Raw genomic sequence first — 13,910 nt, forward strand, 5'->3', positions numbered from 1 at the left:
ACTACTGGTTATGAACCCTGCAAAGCTGAAAAATTTGTTAATGGGCTTTGAACCTTACAAAGCTGCTAAATTCAGTTATTGGTTATAGTAGCTATTCTGGAGTCCTTAGGATTTTCTATGTATGTAAACATGTCCTCTATCAAAATGAAGAGTTCTGATTTCCTGTTTTAATGAGCATGCTTTTAATTTCATATTCCCATGTACCCATCTCCCCAATCCAGCAACTGTTGTTTCCACTACAAGTTAAATAGACATGATAAAAATGATTGTCTTTATGATTTTCTATGATGAAAATTTATACAGTTCAACATCTAAATACTAGGTATTCTATTAACTTGGAATTAATAAAATTATTTTTGTTTTTGGAAAAGGACTTAATAAGATTAAAAGTACTACCTACAATCAGTGGTGTGTAAAATTGTTTTATCTTTTAAGGGCTTTGATTTATTTAAATGCTTCTTTGCATCCGTTATGATAATGACATGGTTTTCTTGTTGATACTGTTAATAAAATGAATCATACTGATTTATTTTTAAATTAAATTTATTCATTATTTATTTATTTTAGAGATGGACTCTTACTCTGTTGCTCAAGATGGAGTGTAGTGGTATGATCATAGCTCACTGTAAACTCAAATTCCTGTGCTCAAGCAATCCTCCTGCATAGCCTTCTGAGTAGCTGGGACCACAGGTATGCACCATCATGTGCAGCTATGTTCTCTAGTTTTTTGTAGAGATGGGGGTCTCACTATGTTGCCTGGGCTGGTCTTGAACTCCTGGGCTCATGTCATCCTCTTCCTTTTGTCTTCCCAAAATGCCGGGATTACAAGAGTGAATCACTATGCTTGGCTGACTTTATTAGACAGTTTTACATAAAATTAAGCAGAAGGTGCAGGGATTTTTGGCATACCTTCTGTCCCTACACACATATAGTCCTGCCCACTATTAACATCCATCCCACATTGTATATTTATTACAATTGATAAACCTACATTAATACATTATTGTTATGTGAAGTCCAAGGTTCACAGTAGAGTTCATTCTACTGTGAACTTTATATATTTTATATATATATAATATTTATATATAATATATATATATATAATATGTAATTGCACTCTAAGTTCTGGGGTACATGTGCAGAACATGCAGGATTGTTGCATAGGTGCATGGCGATGTGGTTTGAATGTGGTTTACTGCCTCCATCCCCCCTGGGGTTTTGACAAATTTATAATGACATGTATCTACCATTCTGTGATACATTAGAGTACCATACAGAATAGTTTCACTGCTCTGTAATTATTTGTGGTCTTTCTATTTATTCCTCCCTCTCCACTAACCCCTGATTTTTTCTGTCTCCATGGTTTTCCTTTTTCAAGAATGTCATACAGTTGAAATTTATAGTATGTAGCCTTTTCCGATGAACTTATTTCACTTGAAAATACACATATTAGGTTGCTCCTCATCGTTTTATGGCTTGATAGTTCATTTCCTTTTAGTGTGAAATATTATTCCATTGTCTAGATGTACCACATTTTATTTATCATTTATTTTCTGAAGGATATCTTGTTTGCTTTATGTTTGGGTATTTATGAATAAAGCTTCTATATATACTCATGTGCAGGGTTTTATGTGAACATAAGTTTTCAACTCATTTGATGAAATACTAAGAAGCATGATTGCTAGATCATATAGTAAGAGAATTTTTAATTTTGCAAGAAATTGACAAACTGTCTTTCAAAATAGCTTAATATTTTGAATTATTTTCAGCCATGAATGGGAGTTCCTGTTGCTGTACCTCCTCAGCAGCATTTGGCGTTTTCTGTACTTTGGATCCTGACCATCCCATTAGGTGCATAGTGGTATCTCATTGGTATTTTAATTTGCACTTCCCTAAAGACATATTTTTACATGTGCATTTTCTATCTATATGTCTTCTTTGGTAAGATGTCTGTGAATAAGTTTTCCCTTTTATTAATCAAGTCATTCATTTTCTTACTTTTGAGTTTTAAGTACTCTTTGTATATTTTGGATAAAAGTCTTTTATTAAATGCCTTTGATAAATTTTCCCTGTCTGTGACATTAATTTTAATTCACTTGACAGTATGTTTTGGAGAGCAAAGTTTTTAATTTTAGGCCAGGTGCAGTGGATCACTCCTGTAATCCCAGCATTTTGGGAGGTCGAGGCAGGGTGGATCACATGAGATCAAGAGTTCAAGACCAGCTTGACTAACATGGTGAAACCCTGTCTCTACTAAATACATAAAAAAAATTAGCCAGGCCTGGTGGCGCATGCCTGTAATCCCAGCTACTCAGGAGGCTGAGGCAGAAGAATTGCCTGAACCCAGGAGGTGGAGGTTGCAGTGAGCTGAGATCGCGCCATTGCACTCCAGCCTGGGTAACAAGAGCGAAACTCCGTCTCAAAAAAATAAATAAATAAATAATGATAATAATAATTTTAATGAATTTCAGCATATCAGTTTTTGCTTTTATGAATTGTGCCATTGATGTTTTGTCTAAACAGTCATTGTCATAACCAAAGTTACCTATATTTACTCCTATGTTTTGTGGTATGAGTTTTACAGTTTTGCATTTAACATTTAGGTTTATGGGAACGTTTGAGTTAATTTTTGTGAAGGGTTTAAAGTCCATGTCTAGATTTGTTTTGATTTATTTTTAAACATTAAGTGACTTTACACTCTTGAGATAAGCTCCCTTTGACCGGAATGCATATTTGTTTTATATGCTTCTTGATTCAATACATTCAAATATTTTTATAATGATGTTTTATGTCTATGCTCATGCATAATATTGGTTTTCACCTTTTTAAAATTTTAATATATTTTCTTGGTTAAGCGTGATGTCATAAAATGCTTTTTAAGAGATTATTCATAGAAATGCTATTTTTTATCAATGTTTGTTAGAATTGACCAGTAAAGTTATCTAACTTTTATATAGTGTAAGTAAGCTTTCTTTGTGTGAATAATTTTGTTTGTTTTATCACATATTTCCTGTTTTAAAAGATATAGGATTATCAAGTGTTTCATTCCTTTATTAGACAACTTTGGTAATCTTTATTTTCAAATGAATTTTTTTTTTGTCTAGTTGCCAAATTTATTAGTGTGAAATTTTATACATATTTAGTTTTTATTTTGCTCTATGTAGAAACTATATTGTTGTCATCCCTTTGATTTCTTAATTAAGAATCTGTGTCTTTTATATATACTTTCTTTCAATTTTATTTGTTTCTTTATCTTTTGTATTTCAGAGATTTGAAATAACAACACATTTCTAAGATGTATTCATTTTAACTCTACTCATTATAGTTGACTGGTAGTTTCTGGATATTTCCTGGTAACTATGTTTTCTATAACTATAAATTATTTCTTTCTTTGTCACAGCCTACTTAATTAAATAAGAGCTAATGAGGGCTTTAACTGCCTCATTCTTTTCCTGGTTGAATAAAAATTTAGATAAGCAAAGCATCATGTTCCTTTCCAACATTAAGCCACTGCTACTCAGGACAAAGATCCCCATATCCTACAAGCTTGATACCTGTATCTGCTTTTGTATCAATTGCATCTACCTTTGAATTTACCCACTTCCTTAAGTATTAATGTTCAAATAAATTCTGGCTTATTTTTTTTCTTAATTTAAAATGATTTGTTTCATTTTTGTCCACATGGATGTATAATTTCCTGGAATTGCTATCATAAGATGTTGCATTCTCATTTTTTTTTTTTTTTGTGACAGAGTTTTGCTCTGTCACCCAGGCTGGAGTGCACTGGTGTGATCTCTGCTCACTGCAACCTCCATCTACTAGCTCCAAGTGATTCTCCTGCCTCAGCCTCCCAAGTAACTGGATTACAGGCACCTACCTCTATGCCTGGCTAATTTTTATATTTTTTATAGAGATGGGGTTTCACCATGTTAATCAGGTTGCTCTCAACATCCTCGCGTAACGTGATCCACCCACCTTGGCCTCCCAAAGTTCTGGGATTACAGGTGTGAGCCACAGCATCTGGCTAAAATGTACTCTTAATATGATTGTATGTTAAGTCTATCTGGATATTTATTAATTTCTTGATCTATTTTATCAAATAGTGGGCGGTTTATTTGGTTTTTCCTGTTATGTATCTGGTATGAATTTCAATGATTTCTGCACTCGCCTTTATCATCATCTTTCTTCTTTTACTTAGGATTTAATAAGCTCTTTTTTCTTCCTAGATGTTTAAGATAGAATAGTTGTTTTACAGCTTTGATTTCAACTTTTCAATTGTATGCATTTAAAGTATAAATTTTGCTCTAAGCACAGCTGTGATTATATCTTCCACATTTTGCTATGCTGAGTTCTCATTTTCATATTATTTAAAATGTTTTTTTCTTATTAATTTTTTTCCTTGCACATATATTATTGATAGTGGTTTGTTAAGATTCAGTTCTGGGGACTTTACATATATGTTTCTCTCATAGGTTTCTAATTTAATTACATTTTCTTGTCAGATAAGTTAGAATGATTAAGTCATTTAAAATTAACTTGGATTTATCTTATGGCCTAATATGTGACATATTTTGACCAAAATTTCTTATGCATTTCAAACACAAACACTGATTTTCATACAATATTTCTAAATGTTAATTATTTTAACTTCATTGCTAATATTGTGTAAGACTTCTGTGTCCTCATTTCTTTCTACTTGTTCTCTCAGTAACTGAGGGAAGTGTTGAAATCTCTAATCATACTTTGGAATTTACTTAATGTTTTTTTCAGATTTTGTTCCATGTAACTTGAACTTTTTTATTAGGATATTTAAGAATTTATGATTCCTAAGTTAATTAACCACTTTGCAATTTTCAAATGTCTCTCCTTAATCAAAGGAAATATTATAGCCCCTCAAGCAGTCATAATGCCTTCCATGTGCTGATTTTATCTTATTTATTTCTTTTTCTTTTCACTCATCTAATTTAAGTTGAATGTAGTCAGGTATATTTAAGCAAAATTTGAGTCTTCACAAGTGAGTATGACTAAAAGATAAGTGTTACAGGAATTGAGGTTATTTCAGGGAAATAACTACAATGCTGGAAACCTGAATCATTGAAATAATTCAAGGTACAATGTTAAAGATAAGCATTAAACAGAAGAATCAATGAGGAGTTTGTCTTGTTATGGCTGCAAATATTTAGGGCTAAGAAGTTAAAATAGATAAACCTTAGAATCAGGACGTGGTCCTCACCCTGGGGTGCTTGCCATCACTATTTTGAAAATCATGTAATTACTAGCAATGTCCAGAACTAGGATAGGACTTTGAGAAGAACTGGTATCTAGCCAGTACCAGTAATAAAGCTTATCAAATAATATACAGTCTGATTGCTCTTTGCTACCAATATAAATTTAAAGAGTAAATATGCCAAAAATTATAGGAAGCGAGATAATCTCTATGTTGTATGAATTAACAATGCGGACATGGACACGATAAATTTATGACCTGGATGTAAATCCAGGAAAAAATCGGTGATCTAGACACTAAAATCTTTAATGAATCCGGAAGCAGGGTGAGTGTTTAGAATATAATTAAACTAGAATAGAGTTTGTTATATAATGTGATGGTTTGTATTTCAGTGGAGCCATATGTGTATGGGGGCATGATGAACAATGTTATATAAGTACCAACTAGTTAATTAAATATTAAAATACGTATTTTACTTTTGGAACTATAGAAAGCACCTGTTAATCATAGAAATAACAAAACTAACATTTAATTGAGCTCCATAGGGAGTATCATCATTAGAAAATTAAGTTTAAGTAAGTACACCCAGGCAATAGGAGCATTTAGATAAAAGTAGATAGAGTAGGGAACTTTGTGGATGGCAGATTCTTAATGCTATGGCAAGAATAAGCAATGATATCAAATTAGATATATAGACAGGAAAGGAAAATGGTAGGGGTGATAAAGGTACAAAAATTGTGTTTACAGAGATTATAAAGGTTATGAAATCTTTAGAATTAGAATTAGTCTCAGGTAGAGATAAGCTGAAGAGTACTATGGCAGCATCCAAGACCACATGGAGCTCTGTATGAAATCTTAGCACAAAAAAAGGAGAGCTAAAGAGGTCCTGTTTAAATCCAACAGTATTTGAAGATCAATTTGTAAAATAATGTACTCATCTTATTGCAGAGTATTATTTTGTAATATTTACCATGATGCCAATTGTGTGTAGTTGCAAATGCAGATAGAATGTTTTGAATGTTAGCAATTAAGACAGAATAACTAGAAAAAAAAATAAAAGAAGAAATATGATTAAATAAATTTTGCATTTCAGAGAAAAATGAAGCTTTGTGTTAGGATATTGATTAGAATTATACTCTATTCTCACTTTTGAAAACATATACATTTTTAAAGATTTGTTACAGTCTTTTAAATATTATCTTATGGTATGAATTAAGCATATTAACCTCTATTTATTTTTCCCTTTTAACATAGTGCTTTATGACATTATTTAGAATTTGAACATATGTGTGTGTATGTCTCTGTGTGTGTATATATTTATATACATATATGTGTGTTTGTTTATATCAATTTTGCCTCCAATTTTATAAACCACTTTTTCTTATATAATATCTTATAAGATGTGTATCCTCAAGATAATTTACACGTTACTTTATATTTTATTTTTGCCCTATTACATTGAGTTTTTCGTATATTTAGTGTATTTTAAAAGAAAATAAAATTGATTGATCAGCAGATAGGCAGAAAATCTGAACCATGTGGTTGTCAAACCTAACCTGCAAATAATTAGAAAGAAACTATTATTGTGCAAAGCAAAAGTATTACAAAGTAGAACTCAAGGAATTTGAATTTTATTTATTTATTCCAAAGATATTTGATTAATTGATAGTATAGGCCAGATACTGTTATAAGTTAGGGGATATATTATTCTCTCATAACACTTATATTCTGGAGCAGGAAGAATTATTCATTAAAAAAACAAGCAAACACACATGTCATATATCAATATGTAATATTTTAATTATCAATTTTTTTCTCTCTGAAAAAAATACTTCTTATTATTGAGAAATCTAAATGCTATGATGATGATGTATATATATATATATATACACACACACATATATATACACACACACATATATATGTATATATAAATGAATATTTAAAGCATTTATATGATGTATTTCTATATATGATTTTGTGGCCCATATTTTGTATGGTCTATACATAATTTTACTTAAAAGAAACATTATTACAGAAAAAATGAACAAATAGAAAAAAATAAATTTTGAGTAGGTGTCATGAATACTATTTGAATATTTTGCTATAATACTTGTGCATATTATGAGATTTAGTACTTAATTTTGAGCTTGTTTTTTTCAGAATTCAGTAATTGATGCTGATAAGAACAACTTCAGTGTATTTGGAAGCCAACGTTTTGGAGAGGGTCTCAGACACAATAGAAAGAGTGAAAACAGTGTGAGTGAAAAGAAAATGCTCTTTAGTTGTGTTTCGCTTAAAATGATTCAAAACAGAGACAATGATGAGAAAGTAGCGTGGAGAGAATCATTAGCCATATTAACTTCCTAGAAATTTTACAGTGAGTGATTGTAGGGAAGGTACATGAAAGAGAAAAATGTTGATTCAAAGAGTTAGGGAATTATAGGAGTTATTTTATTTATGATTTATAAATAACAAATAATAATTGTGTATGTTTATGGGATACACTGTGACACTTTATATATGTATGCACCATAGAAAGACTAAATCAAGATAATTAATATATTTGACACCTCACCGTTTAAAATGGCCTCTTTTAGCAATTTTTAGCAATTTTGAAATATACAATGGAAAGCATTAACTATGGTAAGCATATTATGCAGTAAATCACTAAAATGTATTCTTTCTGTCTAACTAAAACTTTGTAGCCTTTGGCCAACAACTCCTCTTTCCCCTTGCCCACCCACACAGCCTCTAGTAACCACCATTTTACTCTCTCGTATGAGTTCAACTTTTTTAGATTGCTCATATAAATGAAATTGTGTAATATTTGTCTTTTTGTGCCCAGCTTATTTCACTTAGCACAATGCCTTCCAGGTTCATCCATGTTGTCACAAATGACTGAATTTTCTTCCTTTTAAAGGATGTACTATACACACACACACACACACACACACACACACACACACACACACACTTTTTTCTTTTTCTTTTTAAAGGCTGTACTCTCTATATATATATGTACACACATATACATATACATATACATATACATACACACACACATACATATACCTAGCCAACGATTTATCCAGTCATCTGTTGATGGACACTTAGAATGCTTCTACATCTAAGTTATTACACATAATGCTGAAATAATACAAATGCAGATATCTTTTGGATATATATCCAGAAGTGGAAACATATGCTTGATCATATGGTAATTCTATTTTTAATTTTTTGACAAGCCTCCATACTGTTTTCCAAAATGTCTGCATTAATTTACATTTTTCACCACAGAGTTCCAGTGTTCCTTTTTCTCCACATTCTCATTTATACTTGTCTGTCTTATTTGATAATTGCCATTCTAACAGATGTGATGTGATATATCATTGAGGTTTTAATCAGCATTTCCCTAAAGTTAAAAGATGTTGATTTTTTTCATATATCTCTTCTCCATTTGTATGCCTTCTTTTGAGAAACGTCTGTTTAGATCCTGACCCATTTTTTAACCAGGTTATTGGTTTCCTTGCCATTGAGTTGTTTGTGTTCCTTCTGTAGTTTGGATATTAGCCTCTTATCAGACACACAGTAGAGAAATACTTTCTCCCAATCGATGAGTGTTTTTTTTCACTCTGTTAAACATTTCCTTACTTTGCAAAAGTTAGTTGGATGCAATCCAGTTTGTCTAATTTTTGTTTTGTTACCTGTGCTTTTGGAGTCCTATCCAAGAAATCACTGCCCAGACAAATGTGGCTTTTTTCCCACATTTTCTTCTTGTAGTTTTACAGTTTGAGGTCTTAAGTTTATCTCTCGTGGATTTTGAATTGATTTTTGTACATAGTGTAAGTTAAGGATCCAATTTTGTTCTTTGGCCTGTGTATATCCAGTTTTCCCAAGACCATTTATGGGAAACACTATCCTTTCCTCATTGCATGTTCAAAAATCAATTTATAGTAAATGCATGGGTTTATTTCATGACTTTCTAGCCTGTTTCCTTGGTTTTAATGTCTGCTTTTTTGCTAGTACCAAGTCATTTTTATTACAACAGCTTTGTAATAATATATTTTTTAATTAGGGAGGTTGATGCCTTCAGTTTTGTTGTTTCTGGTCAAAATTCCTCGAATATTTGGAAATAATTGTGATTTTATACACATTTTTAATTGCTTTATCCTATTACTGTGGAAAATAATACTGAATTTTTTAATAGAAATTGAATTGCATCTGCAGAATGGTTTGGACAATGTAGACATTTTAACAATATTAATTCTTCCAATCCATGAACACAGGATATCTTTGTGTTTATTTGTAACATTCAATTTCTTTCATCATTGTTGGATAGTTTCAGTTGATAAATCTTTCACCTCTTTGGTTGAATTTACTCCTAACTACTTTATTTTATTTTTATATGCTATTGTAAATGAGATTTTTTTCAAATTGTTTATTGTTAATGTATCTCTCCTGATTTTAATATATTGATTTTGTATCCTGAAACTTTACTTAATTCATTTGTCAGTTGTAGTAATTTATTCTTGGTGGAATAGTTTAGGATTTTCTATGTATAAGATTATATCACCAAATAGAGACAATTTTACTTCTTTCTTCCCTTTTTGGGTACCTTTCTTTTTTCTTTTTCTTGCCTTATTTCTTTGTCTGAAACTTCCAGTACTACATTTAATGGAAGTGGCCAGATTGGGCATAATTGTCTTGTTAGTGATCTTAAGAGAAAAACTTTCCGCTTTTTACCACTCAGTATGAAGTTAACTGTGAGCTTGTTAGAGATGACCTTTATTGTGTAAGTGAAATTTTTATACCTAATTTACTGGGAGGTTGCATTATGAGAGAATGATAAATTTTATCAAATGCTTCTTTCTGCATCTATTGAGATGATCAAAAATAATTTGTTAACTATTACAGAGGTATCCAGTACACATGCTAAATTTAATGATCACACCTCAATCTTTAACCAAAGTGGTAATCACCCCACAATCAATGGCTTTTTGTTAGCAAACAGGATGATTCTTTCTTTGATAAATATTTGTTTGGATTTTAGGACTTTAATATATTTTTCTTTCTTTTTCAGTAACTATATTATTCTCTATAATCTCTTTAGTTAAATGTTCCTTCTTTCCCAGGTGTGTGAGAGTCTGGATGACCCAAGATTTTGTAATTGGATTAGTCCGTTTACAAGTGCTACCTAGGAGGTCTCACTCAGCTTTACAAGTTTAAACACAACTTTAGTTCTTGCCTCCCAAGTTCATATCTCCTTCTCAGATATCACCCCCATCTTCATTATTATGTATTCAATTACTTAAACAAGAACTCCGTCTGATATTTTAATAAGCAAATAACATAATATATCCACAGATTAACTTCTCATATTTCCTCCCAAACTTTCTCTGGTTGTTGCCTTTTGATTTTCGGTAAATTAAAAGTCCATTTTAAAATTGTCTCAGGATAACAACAAAAAGCCAATGAATGAAAAAGGAAAGCAGCAAGAATAACAGAAAGAAAAATGTTGGATTCATCTTCGACCTACCTAATTTTGATTTTTCTATATACAATTCAATTTTGTTAACTTTACCTTAAAATATGATCAGTCTCTGAAAACTTATACCTACCATCACCATCTGTCACAGAGATTGTTGGAATTGCTTTCAAAAATCTATATGTGGCTTCTCATCTTTTCTCCAACAAAGTTATCAATTTCAACAAAGAGATATTTTAATACAAAGTTTTACTTAAGCTGGATGAGTAATTCCTGAAAACATCATGTAGAACATGGTGGTTATAGTTAAGAACAGTGAATTATATACTTGGAATTTGCTAAGAGTAGACCTTAAATGTTCTCACCATACACACAGAAAGAGGTAACTGTGTGAGGTGGTGGACATGTCAATTAGTTTGATTGTAGTCACCAGTTCAAAATACATACATTTATAAAAACATGATGTTGTACACCTTAAATATATGTATTATTGTCTGTCATTTTTTGGTTAAATATATCTGAATAAGACCAAGGAAAAATAAAAAAGAGTAAGTTAGTTCGGGGAACCCTTTGTTCAAAACTCCTATTAATTGCTGATTTTATTCCAAATAAAATTCAAACTTTTTATAATCACTGACAAAGCCCTGTACAATTTGGCCCCTATTTTCATTTGACTCACCTCTGACTACTTTTTTCTTGATCACACCTCTTAATTGAACTGGCCTCTTTCTAATTCTTGAACACTTGCCCGCATCAATGCCCTTGAATTGGCTATTCATATTGACTGAATTATTCCTTTACATATTGCTTCAAATAGTGAGACCCTTTCTGAACAATGACTCTTTTTAAATAATAAAGTATCCACTTCCCAAATCAGTAAGTCATATCTCCTTTCTTTAATATCTTTCTAATTGATAATATCAAGGTGCCAACAAATACGTAAAGGATTAAATGCAAGATAATGACAAAGAAGGAAAATGCAGCTAATGAAAGCAAATGATAACAAGTAAACAAAAATTTGCTAAGACTTTAAGGAAGTTCCATTGCCACTACAGCCACCTGTCTGAATTAAAATCATTTATGACTCTTTGAGACAGATGAGTTTGGGCTCGCTGGATTTTAACATAGAAACTGTGATAAGCAACATACATGTATTGCAAGTTGGAAATATCCCTAAATCCCTACTTGAGATATTACCAAATGGAAAATAACAACCACTCTGAAGATAGAACTAGGAGTGATGCTGTGCAATAAGCAAGAAGCAGTATCAGTGCCAGTCGAAGAATATTCCCCACTCTCAGGATAGGAGACCTCAAAATATATGTTAAGCAGAATTTTACCATTGCTATAAATTCATGTTTGTTTTGTGTCTTCAATTCTTTGTTCTGAAATTTGTTTTTATTGCAGTTATTTTGCCCATGCTTATTTACTAACACTGGCTATCTCAGTATTGGCAACCCATATTTTAAGTCCTTATATCTATAACCAAGGGAACCACAATTTGAAATAATTTTGTGTGTATTCTCACCAGTTAAAGACAATTAGAAAAGGAAACAAACAAACAAATATTATTCATGTACAGATCATAACCGACAGATACAAGGCTCAATGTTCAAAATGGACGGGACTTCGAGTTGTCTCTCTGAAAAGAGTGTATGTGTATTTTGCATTAGAAAATAGGAATTAATTAAATATTTGATGACTAGAGTGATAGATTACAATAGTCATTGTAACTATTAAAAATGTGATTCTATTTTTTTCTCAGAAAAAGTAAGATTTTACATTTTGATCAAATTTAAACATAAACATACTAGCATAAATCAATGAAATATGAATTGAATTAATATACGTCACTCCTAGGTGGAAGCTTTAATATTAAATACCTAAGCAGAAATATCAACATTGTCTTCCCCTTGATGCGGTGATTGCTGAAACAAATATTAAATGATTTCCTAATGATTACCTAAGTGGCTAGGATGACTAGCACTCCTCAGAAGAGCCAAACTGAATATCTAGCTATGACTAGAAATAAACTGGAATTGCATTAAGCCACTGGCATTTTCAATTGCAGTGTCCATATACCCTCTACTATTTTGACTGTTACACTAATATGTTATGATATATACTCATTTATTTTATTTGCTATCTAAGCCTAAGAAGATATATTTCATGAAGTAGTTGATATTTATTTATACATTTGGGAGAAGGTATATTAAATTGCTTCTGTTTGAACAGTAAAAATAAACAGATATTTACTAAAGGAGTCCGATCAAGCTTGGTAGTTGCATGAATAAATGAATAAAACAAATAAATAAATATGTACTCGCATTCCTAATATTGCAAAATAGCTATGCTAGTCATATGAAGGTGAGGATATAAAAATATTTGAAAATGATAAAACTGTATGTTGAAAAACAATATAAATATAGATTTTGTACTTAAATTGCCCACGTTTATTTTAAGCATATGATTTAACATAGGCTATCAAAGTTTTGTGTTTGCTAGTGTTATTTTTCAAAATAAAATAAATTTGGATATTTTTTGGCAAACAATGATCAAGTAACATAAGTACATTCACCTGATTCATTTCTTAAGGTTTATAACATCATTCATTTTCTCTGAGGGACAGAATGGTTTTTATTAATGGAACAACATCTGTTCTTTCAGAAGTAAATGAGTTCCCTGAAGGACAATTAATAAAAAATATTGCCAATAAACACAGCTGGTAAATTGTTAATAAAAACACAACAAATTAAGGGGAAAAAACTGTGGATTCAATAAGTATGAAGAGAGTAAAATACATAATTAAATAATTTCATTATGAAGTCAATTAAACCGGAGTTTTAAATTCTTAACATACATGTAATTTATTTTTCACTAATAGCACTTTGATTATTGAAACCAGAAATATTCAGTATCATTATGTAATTGCACAATGTAAATTGTTGGATTCTATAAACTAAATATAGATGGAGTGTAAAATTGCTATAGATATTTCATGGTGTATGAGGTAGCATAGAGAATGATTAGCCAACCAAACAAAAACCACTTACCAAACTTATCTATCTCTCTGTTTACTTATTTGCTCTCTGTCCATTCATATGAACAATTGTAAACATTGGAAGGAAAATGAATTTTACTACATTATGTTTTAAAGCTTTTAACTATTTGACTAAAATATTAGAACTAATTTGT

Source organism: Aotus nancymaae, unplaced genomic scaffold (genome assembly GCF_030222135.1).
Source record: "Aotus nancymaae isolate 86718 unplaced genomic scaffold, 86718_ANA_hifiasm-v0.15.2.pri h1tg000006l, whole genome shotgun sequence".
In the NCBI taxonomy this organism is placed as follows: Eukaryota; Metazoa; Chordata; class Mammalia; order Primates; family Aotidae; genus Aotus; species Aotus nancymaae.